The sequence below is a fragment of the Alligator sinensis genome, unplaced genomic scaffold, assembly GCF_000455745.1.
Source record: "Alligator sinensis unplaced genomic scaffold, ASM45574v1 scaffold1004_1, whole genome shotgun sequence".
NCBI classification, from domain to species: Eukaryota; Metazoa; Chordata; order Crocodylia; family Alligatoridae; genus Alligator; species Alligator sinensis.
The window spans coordinates 1,769,245-1,780,685 of record NW_005842148.1 but is presented as its reverse complement, the minus strand read 5'-3'; the positions used below and the strand labels follow the sequence as shown (position 1 = coordinate 1,780,685).

Below are 11,441 nucleotides of genomic sequence, written 5' to 3'. Positions count from 1 at the left end.
ATGATGCTCCATGCACCCCAGCATTCACAAGCTGTGCCTGTTAATTCATGGTATGTAGAAAAAACTTCTAAAGCTGTCTATGTCCGAATCGCTGATTCTCTGAATCAGCATCAAATCTTCAGATTTGGATTCAGATTAATCGAATCAGGGACAGTCATCCAAGTCAACAAATCAAATCACTGACCCTGATTTGGGCCAAATCCAAATCAAATAGGCTTTGTACACCCATACTGACTATGATAGCTTTGATAACTGTGGAATAAATGAAAATCATGTGTTTTATGGGCATGGGTAAAAGTGCTGTCATAAAATTTCAAGTGTTCAGGTAAATCCAGACAATGAACTATGAGAGAGATTCTTTTATGCTTATCACCTCCGATTATAACAAAGTAGCAGCGTTCCCTCTAAACTGCATGGAGTGCATGGCCGCACAGGTACACTCATGCCCCATTGCCAAGCGCGCTTGCGCAGCCACACACGCCACGCAGCTTAGAGGAAACGCTGCCAAGTAGACTGACTGTTTATCCTAAGTCCAACTGAGACTTATCTGCCATCTTAACCATATCTATCTGACAAATGGCACCGGGTGGTGATAGAAAATTAAAGAATGTGATTGTTTTAAAACACAGTATGAATATAGAGTTCCCTGGTATTCATTATAGTGATTAGCGGATATATCAGGGGGCTGGAGCGGTGCAGGCACTAAGGTGCATGGTTGACAGCCCAAGAGGTCACAAGTTAAGAGGCCATAGGAGAAGCACTCACAGCACGGCCTGTCAGATTCCAACGAAATCTGCAAATTCTGCTAAATACCTTGTCACAAGGACACAAAAAAGAAAGAAAGTTAATATGTCAACATATTGGTTCATCAGGTTGGTACTTAATAACTAGAAATGTGGCATGATTTAAAAGATTTAATGAGAAACCTTGACAGAATATGACAAGAACCTTTCCACATTAGATTGCAAACCTGGTGAGCTTGCAAAGATGTGAGCCTTTTTGAGGTAGCGTGCCAACAAAGTGGAGTAAAAGCCTTAAGAGAAGACCCCCTCCCTGTCCTGAGATTGAAGGCTGGTGAAAGGGTAAAATGCCCTCGTGCACCTCCGTGGAAGGGACTGAGGTGAGGTGAAATATGAATGTTAGACTTCAGTGGGAGTGTCAACACGAGATACTACATCGCCATAGCGACACACCATGGTGACGTAGCTCATTGCTACCCACATCGCCGTAGTGATGAGCTACCTTGTTATAGCACATTGGTACAACAACATAGCTGCTAAAAATAACTTTGCACTGCCAGGACAGTTGTTACTGTGCCATCATTTACTACTTCCTAACAGGGCTGGCCCACAATTTTTGGGGCCCCCCTACAAGAAATAGTTTTGGGACCCCCTGCCTCAAAGAAGCTGGCAGCAATGGCAGGAAGGGAAGGGGGAGGTGGGCAAGCAGCTGAAGAAGCCAGTGGAGGTGATGGCAGAGGGGGTGGTAGCAAGGGCAGGTGGTGAATGGCTGGACATGAAGCCAGCAGCGGAGGGGGTGGTGGTGAGTGGCCAGACGCCAGAGGCCCCTTAGCTGCAGGGCCCCCTCGACCGCAGGTTTCACAGCACAGGATGGGCCAGCTCTGCTTCCTAAAGCAAGTACTAAATGACAGCATAGTAACAACTGTGCCCAGTGAGTATGAATATAGTGTTGAAGAACAAGAATGATTGATAGCATGGACTAAAGGCCATATACATTTGCATATACTTCCGCAAGACTTCCAAGAAATGCACTTCAGCTGTTACCTGGAGCGCTCTGTTATCTCCCCCTGTACATCCCAGCAAGCCATACCGGCAGAGACTTCCTCGATTTTTTGAGGCACGCTCATTCAACGTTGGTACTCGGCTAGTGATAAGGTAAAGGGAAGTCCACTTTCTTCAGCCTGCTGTCTCACAGTGAAATGTGAAGACATTCTTTATTGTACTTTTAGCACTTAATCCAAGCAAACAGTGACAAAAGACTCGTTCTTTACACAAAAAATGCACCGCCGCGCCATAACTACGCTGAGGCCACGAAATAATTTTCCTTTGAGATGAATGCCGACTGAACCCAACTTGGGAAGTTTGCAGAGTAAACATTACCAGAGGAGAAATAAACACAATCTACTGGCTTGGGCCTCCATAACTCTCAGCTGCTGAAAGAAAATACTTCATAAGAGGAAAAAGGAATGTTTAGATATAATTTGAAGGATGGAAATTTCCTGCTAATGTTTAGGAGATCTCACAATATCTGACCACAGTCATGGACACTGCTTGATATCTACCCCCTCCCCAAAATATGTTCAGGCAGATGGGGAATGAGATTACCAGGATCTGATTTGCAGGAAAAAAAGCCACAAACCTGGATGGATGAGCTAATGTTGTTCCAGATGTATTATCTCATAATCTCCAGGAAGAAAACATTTCAGAGGAAAGGAATAAGGAACATCCCTTTAAAAAAAAAACCTTTTAGTGTGTTTAATCCCATATGCTGCTTAGGAAAAAAAAAAAACCCTCTTTGCCCAAAACTGAAGAAGAACTTTGTCCAAGATAGAGCAAGGATCAAAATATCTACAGAATTCTTCAGCCACTGTGATGCAGAAATAAATAGCAGAGTTTCATGCAAGTTCCCATTAAAGAGAAAGAAAACCAGATGCTCGGTCCCTTTTTAGCTACTTCGTGCTTCTCAGAAAGTGACTTTTGTTCATTGCTTTTATTTGACTCTTATGAAATTATTCCTTCCCCATGAAGGAAAGAAGTTGCTGCTGGGAAACACCCTTTGCAGCACTGGGTCATTATTTGGGCATATGTTTCATTTGTTGAAAATACAAATACAGGTCAACTGAAGCTAGTCATTAATTTGTAATCACATTCATGAAATTATTTCATGCTGCTGAATACAGGCCAAAGAAAAATATATGTTTTTTTTTTAATCTAAACAAGATGTTTTGATTTTTTTTAATGACATCTCATTTAGAAATGTATCTAAATTTATTAACCAAAGTGTTTTGAAAACCCGAAGAAAGACACCTATTTTGTTTCAGATCAGAGGAAACCTTTTGTTCAACTTTTTTTTCCCTAGAAATCCTAGAAAAAATAACCTGTTACTTATACAGTTTTCCCATTAACTAACTCTCTTCTCAGCTAACCCTACTTAAACAACAATGAACAGTTGATGGCCTCACAGATCGGTTTATGGAGTCCGTGGCTGATGATAAAGTAAGCCTTTTAAAGTAAGGAAAGGTTGTCTTTGGGTGATAGCATTGATTGGGCCAACTGCAGAGTTGGGACAGAGTTAGACAAGCTTTTGAATGCAAGACATTCGTCATCAGGTCTGAGCAGTGAAGACCAATGCAGCATGGTCAAAATAACACAAAAAACCCCCCAAAACCCTTCTAATAGGGGGAGAGAAATTCCTTGGGGTAGGAGACAATTAGCAGAAAGAAGAAACTGATGACTGAGAAATCAAGGCCTATCAAAAGTAAAGATGGTTTGTCCCATCTTTCTTATGTGGGGAGAATTCAGGGATCCAGGTAAGTTATAATGAGCCATAAAACCAGTATTCGTGTTAAGTTCTTGGTTCTTATTGCCTGCTGTTGCTTCTAAGAAAACTGTGTGAAGTACAGGGGAATGGCCCATGCATCATCAGAGCCCTAGCTCCACCGGAGAAAAGGAAAAAGCTCTATTTTGCTGAAGGATGCCAAGATGCCACTCTCCTCGGTGAACACCCCAGTTTAGACCGTGCTCCAGGGACTGCTTGGACTACATGTTTTACAAACATCCAGAGGAGGGTGAGTGATTTGATTATCCTATTCCCTGCTGCCAGTGGTACCAGAGGCAAGATTCAGAAGATAATTCCTTCGGGGGGGAAACCCTTTGTGAAATACCAAGTTGCCATTTTAGACAGTTGATATTTCAGTCCTGATCATCCAAGTCCCTCTATGATACTAAGCGGGGTAACCAAGATAGCGGGTTTCCAGAAAATCCAAGAGAAGCAAGCACATGTGGAGGTCCACTGAAGTGTGGGCAGTGGCGATGCGTAGGGGGTGCACGAGGGTGCATGTGCACTCCCTGATCGGCCATGCTCGCTGCTTAGGCAATGGGCAGGGGGGGTGGGCAGGAACACCGGTCCCCGCCGCAAGTGTTGGCCAATTGCTGTAGCTACTCCTAAAAGCAGCCTCAGCCACTCCAGGAAGCAGCTGCAGTGATCAGACGTCACAGGATCAGCCATGGGGGGACCCACCCCTGGGCAGCAAGATCGACCATGGGGGACACCCCCGAGCAGCAGGATCGTGTCCCCGCCGACTAAGGTGACACCAGTCACCCATGAGTGTGGGTCAACTCATGGTCTCAAATAAGATTACTCACTGGCCCCAATTTTTGGCATAGGGCATAGGTGAAGCTCAAACCTCCTTTCTACTTGCACCAGTAATTAAAAGTCCAGGAAAAAAGAGTGGAGTATAGTCAGCGAATGTTTGCATCTGAAAACATGGAGCATAATGAAGATCCTCATCGTTCCTTTGCAATATTTAGCTACATATTTCTGTCTTAGTCTTTCTGCGAAACAGATGTTACATTAAGGAAGCCATTCCATTGACTTGAATGGGCTTTAGATCAGCATCCCCTTATTCCACCTTTTCTTCCCCCCACATTGTTCTGATATATTTAAAATGCTGTACCTCGACCGTGGAAGCCTGAAATGTATGGGGTAACCACTAACTGATCCAAACACCTCTCAGCCTGCAAACTCTTCACTCCTAGTATATCCCACCACCCACGTTGTCCTCAAATATGTGGAGGAAAAAGCAGAACCCAAATGAAGTTGTAAGACCTCTTTACAATTACATCTTCTAATACACTCAGAGTGAAACACGCCCTCATAAGACGATGAACTATGAATAAAAAACTGTAAGAGCTTAAAAATAGTCACCTTCTTCAAAATAGCTGCCATCTCTTTAAACCTGAAAGATCAGTAAAAGCAACCAGGAACTTAATACAATGTCAGGCTTGGTTTTGGGGGGTTTCTTTTGTTTTGTTCTGTTTTTAACAATAGTGATTTTTTTTAGGAGTCTCACTGAGTTAACTGCCTTCTTCTACCCCATCCAGGAGAGCACAAAACAACTGCAGATGCTCCTTTTGCCTGAAGAAGGGTGGTTGTACCCAAAAGCTTGCAAAGAAGAAAATGTCCAACTATTTGAGGTGGTCTAATAAAAGACATCAGATTTACCCCCAAAGAATCTTGTTTGCCTTCAGTGCATAACACATTCAATAACTACTAAGTAGTATAAATATTTACTTAAAAGGGGGGGGGGATAAATTGTGCTTTCCATTCCACATATATAAATACACCATATCTCCACTGACTTCAGGAGGCTTAGTCCATATTTACTGTCATGTAATGGAAAGCAAAATTTGTCCCTAGGTAACCTGTTTGGCAATGCAATTTTAAACCAATGCATCTCTCTATCATTGTTTCTTTACCAATAAAAGGCAGAAACCTCACACAATCCAAAAAAAATAAAATGACAGTTTTAAGGGCTTTTAAAATATCTAATGCTCCAGGTTCTAAATTGGCAGTGAGCCAGTCACTGTCTTAAAGGGACAGGCACTTTATTATACTTTCTAATTCTTCCAAAGTCTGTCTTTAGGATATATGAGCTGGCTCTAATATGACTACTCTATTCTCATCCTCCAGTGGTATACTCTGGTCTCAGCTCATAAATTGAAAATGGAAGATCAGTAAATCAGGGGAGACTGTTTCAGAGGGACATTGTGAATTTCCAGTCAAATCTTCCAGTTTATCTTAAATATTTCATCTTAATGTCACCTTTAGAAAAATCTTTCATTCAAGTAAGTTACAACACCCAGTTCTAAACTGATTACACTTCCCCGCTGACCTTCTGGAGGGAGACTTCCACTTCAGCACAAATGCCAGCTCCGCCGCTCTCTACTACAGCCTAAGAGGGGGGCTTTTTGACACAGCAAAGACTCTTTACACCATTCCACAGTGATTCATAAGCAACACAAGAAAAAAGCCAGTATTAACCACCACAGAGATGCAAACACCTGTCCTGCTTGGCCAGCATCATTTTCTGCAGTGGACCATTTTTGTTTGAAATTCTCAGAGACTGTACATTAGCACAACCAATGTGCTGACATTAGTAGCAGCGTAAAAACACCAGGGCTGAGATTTTCTGGGTTCCCGCTGGATTGCAGCAGTGGAAAACAAGATGCCAGGGAGGTTTACTGAAGAGAGAAATGACAAGAGTAGCACAAAGTGGTTAAAAGTGGCCAGAAAGAGTAACAGAAAATCAATGGAAATCTTCTGTAGCATCGCTGTACTCTCAGTACAGAAAAACTCGGTAGAGGTCTACTGAGGATACCCTCAATAAAGTACAGTATAGCTTCCTTTCTCCAATGAGAAACAACAATTCCTTGCAACACCTGCCTTGGGGTAAATCTTCCCCTGAGGATCAAAGGACCAGACTGCCATAGGGAGTTGCATTTAACTGTGGGCTTCATATGGTGAAATGGATTATAAACGCCAGTTGAAGCATCATTCATTTGAAGCAATGACAATTGCCAACTGTGCTAGACAATGACCTGTGCCTGGCTCTAGTGTGATTCTTCTTTATCCTGCTCCCAAAATAATTGTCAATCTAAAGAACTGCCCAAGCGATGCTTTATTACACAAGTTACTTAGATAGGTCTGCTCCGTCTCTTCTCCCCCCACCTCTTAACCCAGCCCGATTCCTTTGCTGTCTGGCTGGAGATGTTGCTGCTGCTGAGCACTTTCAGCAGAGCTGGGGACAGAATATTTCTGTGGCTGTTTATTTATACAGGGTTATATTCCACGCTTAACTCACCCACTGACAAGACTGATGTTGAATTTTCTTGTATATGATCTTGCATTTAAGAACCTGTCAGTTTAGAGGGTTCTAAATAAACCTCCTCTTAAATATTTAATACTCTTCCAATGGTGTGTGCCATTAGGCTCTGAGCCTGATCCGTCTATCTAATATTTGGGTTTGTTAGGGCACCCGTCACCACAGTATTCCCAGGCCAATTCAATTTGCATGGTGAGCTCTTTGGTGGATTGTAAGGAGTTTTCTTTTCCTTACACCCAAAAATACACACACACACACACACACACACACACACACACACATACATACATGCATACATACAACAGATGCGGACTGGCAACTTTGTATGTTTATAAAATGTTATGATGCTCTAAATAAATAAACCAGGACACATCTGTGGCAAAACTTGAAGGGGCATGACATACTCAAGTGCTCTGTGACGAGCAGTTCAAAGTAAGGCTGGGTCTGGTTTTTGCACCTGTCCCAATTTGCCTCTTCTGATGATAGCAATCATAGTGAAAAGAGAAGAACTTCATGGGAAAGTGCCAGGATTTTGTAGCGATCAGAGTCCGGTCACATTGCCGTGTTGTCACCTGCCATGTTATGACAAGTTCAGCTTTGGAACAATGGTTGGCACAAAATGCAGCAGTGCAATGTGATGAGAGTGAAACAGCATTTTGCATCAACGTAGCTGGAACATTTTTTTCCATGACGCTCAAGTCAGTCCCAAGGCCGCTGTGATCGTTGGGGCACCTTAGCTGTTGTAACAATCCTCCTCCACTCTGCCCTGTTTTTAGCTAGTTTTGTGCACCCTTTCACTTGAAGCCTTATCTGGTCCTTAATGTTGGTTCCCCAGCTCTTCTCTTTCTCTTTCCTTCCACTGCACCCTGCATTATGGTGTTGGCAAGGGTGTCTGGCCTTCTCGTGATGTGTCCAAAGCATTGCAGCTTCCTTCATTGCACAACCTCCAATGACAGTTCCTAGGTTCCCATGTCTTGACTGGTTTGCTGCAATTCTGATTACAATGACAGAAATCTTTGCAATTAGAGCTAACTGAAAAACAAGAAATCTCTTTTTTGAAAAATTTTGAGGTTTTCAAATTTATTCTGTTCTGCACTGGACCACAATAATGGCCTTTTGAAAGGTGTTGGTATAAAGGAGAACCATAAAAAAAATATGGAAATGCCCATTACTTAATTGTAGAACACAAACTTGGAATATAGAAACCCAGGTACGAGCCCAAGCTTTGAATCAGATACAGGCACAACTTGAATATGGCACTATCATGTCCCAGGTACGTGCTCCAAACCCTGGACTTTTGGTTATTGTAGGCACTCAGGGCATGTCTACACCCTGGTGGCAATGGCTCCAAGCAAGCATATGCTCAAGCATACCCAGCCTACCCGCTGTGGCTTGCGCACTCCACACCCAAAAATATAAAATCAAGGCCATTGATTTCACGGTCTCTTGTGCACTTGAAAGAGGCCACAGTAGAACTCCTTAGAACAGCATTTTTGGCTCATTTCTGGGTTTGAAACATGCATGGAATGGGAAGGTATGAAATTCTGGGGGGGTATCTTGGCCAAGACACACTACCACCATGGTGTAGATACATCCTCTCATTTGCATCAAAACTCCATCCTACATGCTGCAAATGTCACAGCAAAAATCTGAACTGAGAGACATTGGCCTCATCCTGTAGACTAGGTGTGTCCAGAGTTAAAGTCCAGTCACAAAGACACATACCACTGGCAGAACTTGATTCTGAAAGTAAGAAGAACTTTCTAGACTCTTGGTGAAAATCTTTCAGAATATATATTTATGTCCAGTTCTAGAGATGGACCTGTCCAGAATAGTTCCTTCATAACAGTCATAGTAGAGTTGCTTCAAAGCAGGATTTACCATCAGGTCAAAATATTAGCTTGGAACATACAAAATGAGAAAAAAATCATTGTATTAACTAGAGCTGCACCAATACATTGGTGCCATATCACATCGGCACCCATATAAGGAAAATTGTCAGTACCAACAATCGGCTTTTTTTGGCTGGTGTGGTCGATAATGTCACCAATAAATACCCTGTGCATGCAAGCAACCACAGTGCAGCACACAGGTGGCCAGAAGCACAGCCCAGCAGTGTGGAGAGCAGCTGGGTCCAACTGGTAAGTCGGTTGTGAGGGAAGGGGTGTGGGGGGGGCAGATCAAGGCCCCCACAATGAGGGAGGGAATGGGGCAAGAGCAGGTGCCGTAGAGCCGGGGTGGGGTATGGGGCAGAGACATGAGCAGCTCATCCAGGGGGTGTGGGGAGGGGGTGGTGACTCCTGCCACTGCATGCACCCTAGGAGGGCATGGGGGCATGTGACCCCAGATCTGTGTGTGGAACAAGGGTGAGGTGTCTCTGCAGGCTGGGACTGGGATGGTGCTGAACTCTTCTGGTGGGGGCGGGGCTGAACTGGGCTGTGCTCAGGGCGAGCAGCCGTGGTGCTGGGGTGGGGGCTATGGCAAATTTTGGAGTGGCTGCAGCCACCCCCATAGCCTCCTTCCCAGCACCACCACTGCCCGCCCCAAGCACAGCCCCAGCCCAATATCCTGATGGGAAGAGCCAGGAATCACCACAACAGCAGCCCACACTCACCCCACGGGCAGATCTGGGGACACATGCCCCCCATGCCCTTCTGGTGTGCACATAGCAGCAGGAGCTGCCCCCTTCTCCCCATGCCCCCTGGATGCGCTGTGGCTCTGTTCCACACCCCACCCTGGCTATGCAGCGCCTGCCCCTACCACACGCCCTTCCTCACCACAAGGGCCTCGATCTACCCCCTTGCCCCTTCCCTCCCCCAGCCCCATCCCCCACAACAGGCTTACCAGCTGGGCACTGCTTTCCAAGCTGCTCAGCTGCATATCGGTAATCAGATCAGTATTACCCAATATGGCTCATTAAAAATCGGTATCAGCCCAAAAAATCTCTGTCGGTGCACCCCTAGTATTAACTATAGCTACAATACCAAGTGAACAAGATGTGTTCTCCTACTTCCCAGCATAACTGCTAGTTTTCTATTTGCTTTTTAGTTGTTGTTTTTTCTATTCTGTATAGACTACAGTCCATGGAGTTTTCCTACAGGGGCTGATAATTATATATCACAAGTCTACCAGTTTCTTTGCTAATCTTCAACTTAACACACAGTGTAAACTCATCCACTATTCCATCACTTCCTAAAAGATGAATGAATAAGCAGAATAGGTAATAATTAATTCCTTCCATTAATTAATCTTACTAGTTTTAGTGCTCAAGGATACGTTGAAGCAGACAGCATTTTCTTCTTACTATTATTGTTGTTATGTCCGTGGTTCAGAGCATGGGCCAGTGCATGTATAGGAGGATATGAAGTACTGTAAAAGGGCAAGTCATGCCTCCTTGCTCACGGAGAATCTTTTGTACAATCCTCTCCATCCATTTCTAGTGTTCTTAAAGCCTTCACAGTTAACTTAGATACAACTTGATGGACTATATCACCTTCACCTCTATCATTAGGATGTGGTACCTTCTTAGTCTCTCTCCAGTCACCTGCTACATATTGCAATCAATTGAGAAGGCAACCTATTGATGAGCAGTGCTGCACTGATCTTACCCATGACCATAATATCTAGTCAGTTGTGTAGTGCTCTGCATCTGGGATGCTATTGTGTGCTATTCCAGTAGCACCAACTGATACCAGGGCCCCATCAGGGAGACTGCTTTCCCAACACAGAGGCAGCCCTTTCACCAGAGTTCTTTCAGTCTGAAAAGAAAAGACATTTGGAGGGAAACTAGAAATGCAGAGACATGAAATACCTTGCCCAAAGTGACAAAACAGATCACTGGCAGAGCTGGATATAGAGCTCAGGGTTCCTGTCTCTTAGGCCTCTGCCATGGGGTCTAGACTGCACTGCCTCCCAAGGCAAGTGCTTTTTGTGTAAAGTGTAACTAATGTAAGAACAATCAATCAGTGAGGATACTGCCTATTGCTTGAGCACGCTCAGCCATCATATCCCACACCAAGATATCCTTTTGTTAACAAAGCACCGAAGCATCCCAAATGTAGGAGACAAGGAACTGGATGCAATGGTATAACTTTTCTAAGCTAAAGTAAATCAAAAGAGCCCCTTCCCCCCAGCTCCCCAGATGTGAAACTTAATGGACAACAAGCAGAGGAGATAAGCTCCAGCTTTCCACACAGACTAACAGGGGTCATGCTGGCCAGAGTTCGAATCTCTCTGGCAAGCAGCTAGCTGCAGCTCTACACCTGGCTGGGTTTAATTTGTTATTTATGTCAGCTTTGCATATTTGTAAAGTTCAAGGGTTTATTGCCCTGGCCTGACCTTGCCAAGTCAGAACTCACATGTGGTTCTCTAGTAGCAATTTCTTTCTAATAAACTTTACTTGAAAGAACATGTGTGATAGATTTTGTTGATGATTAAAAAGAATGGGGCTATGTTCATTGTTAGCCAAGCTGGTTTTGAAGTTTTGTTGGAAGTCACCTCTGTTCTTGTTTAAACAAAATATTTTCCTTCCCCCTTG

General features: G+C 43.9%; 1 long non-coding RNA gene across 1 annotated transcript in view; it reads left to right on the top strand.

Moving 5' to 3' along the window:
- The window catches only part of LOC112550564, a 7,619-nt gene extending 2,432 nt beyond the window's left edge, over positions 1-5,187 (top strand). The window contains exons 2-4 of the long non-coding RNA XR_003094473.1: positions 3,162-3,236; positions 3,625-3,808; positions 5,124-5,187. This is a non-coding gene — a long non-coding RNA (uncharacterized LOC112550564). The remainder of the gene's footprint in view (positions 1-3,161; positions 3,237-3,624; positions 3,809-5,123) is intronic.
- Positions 5,188-11,441: the final 6,254 nt, after the last annotated feature.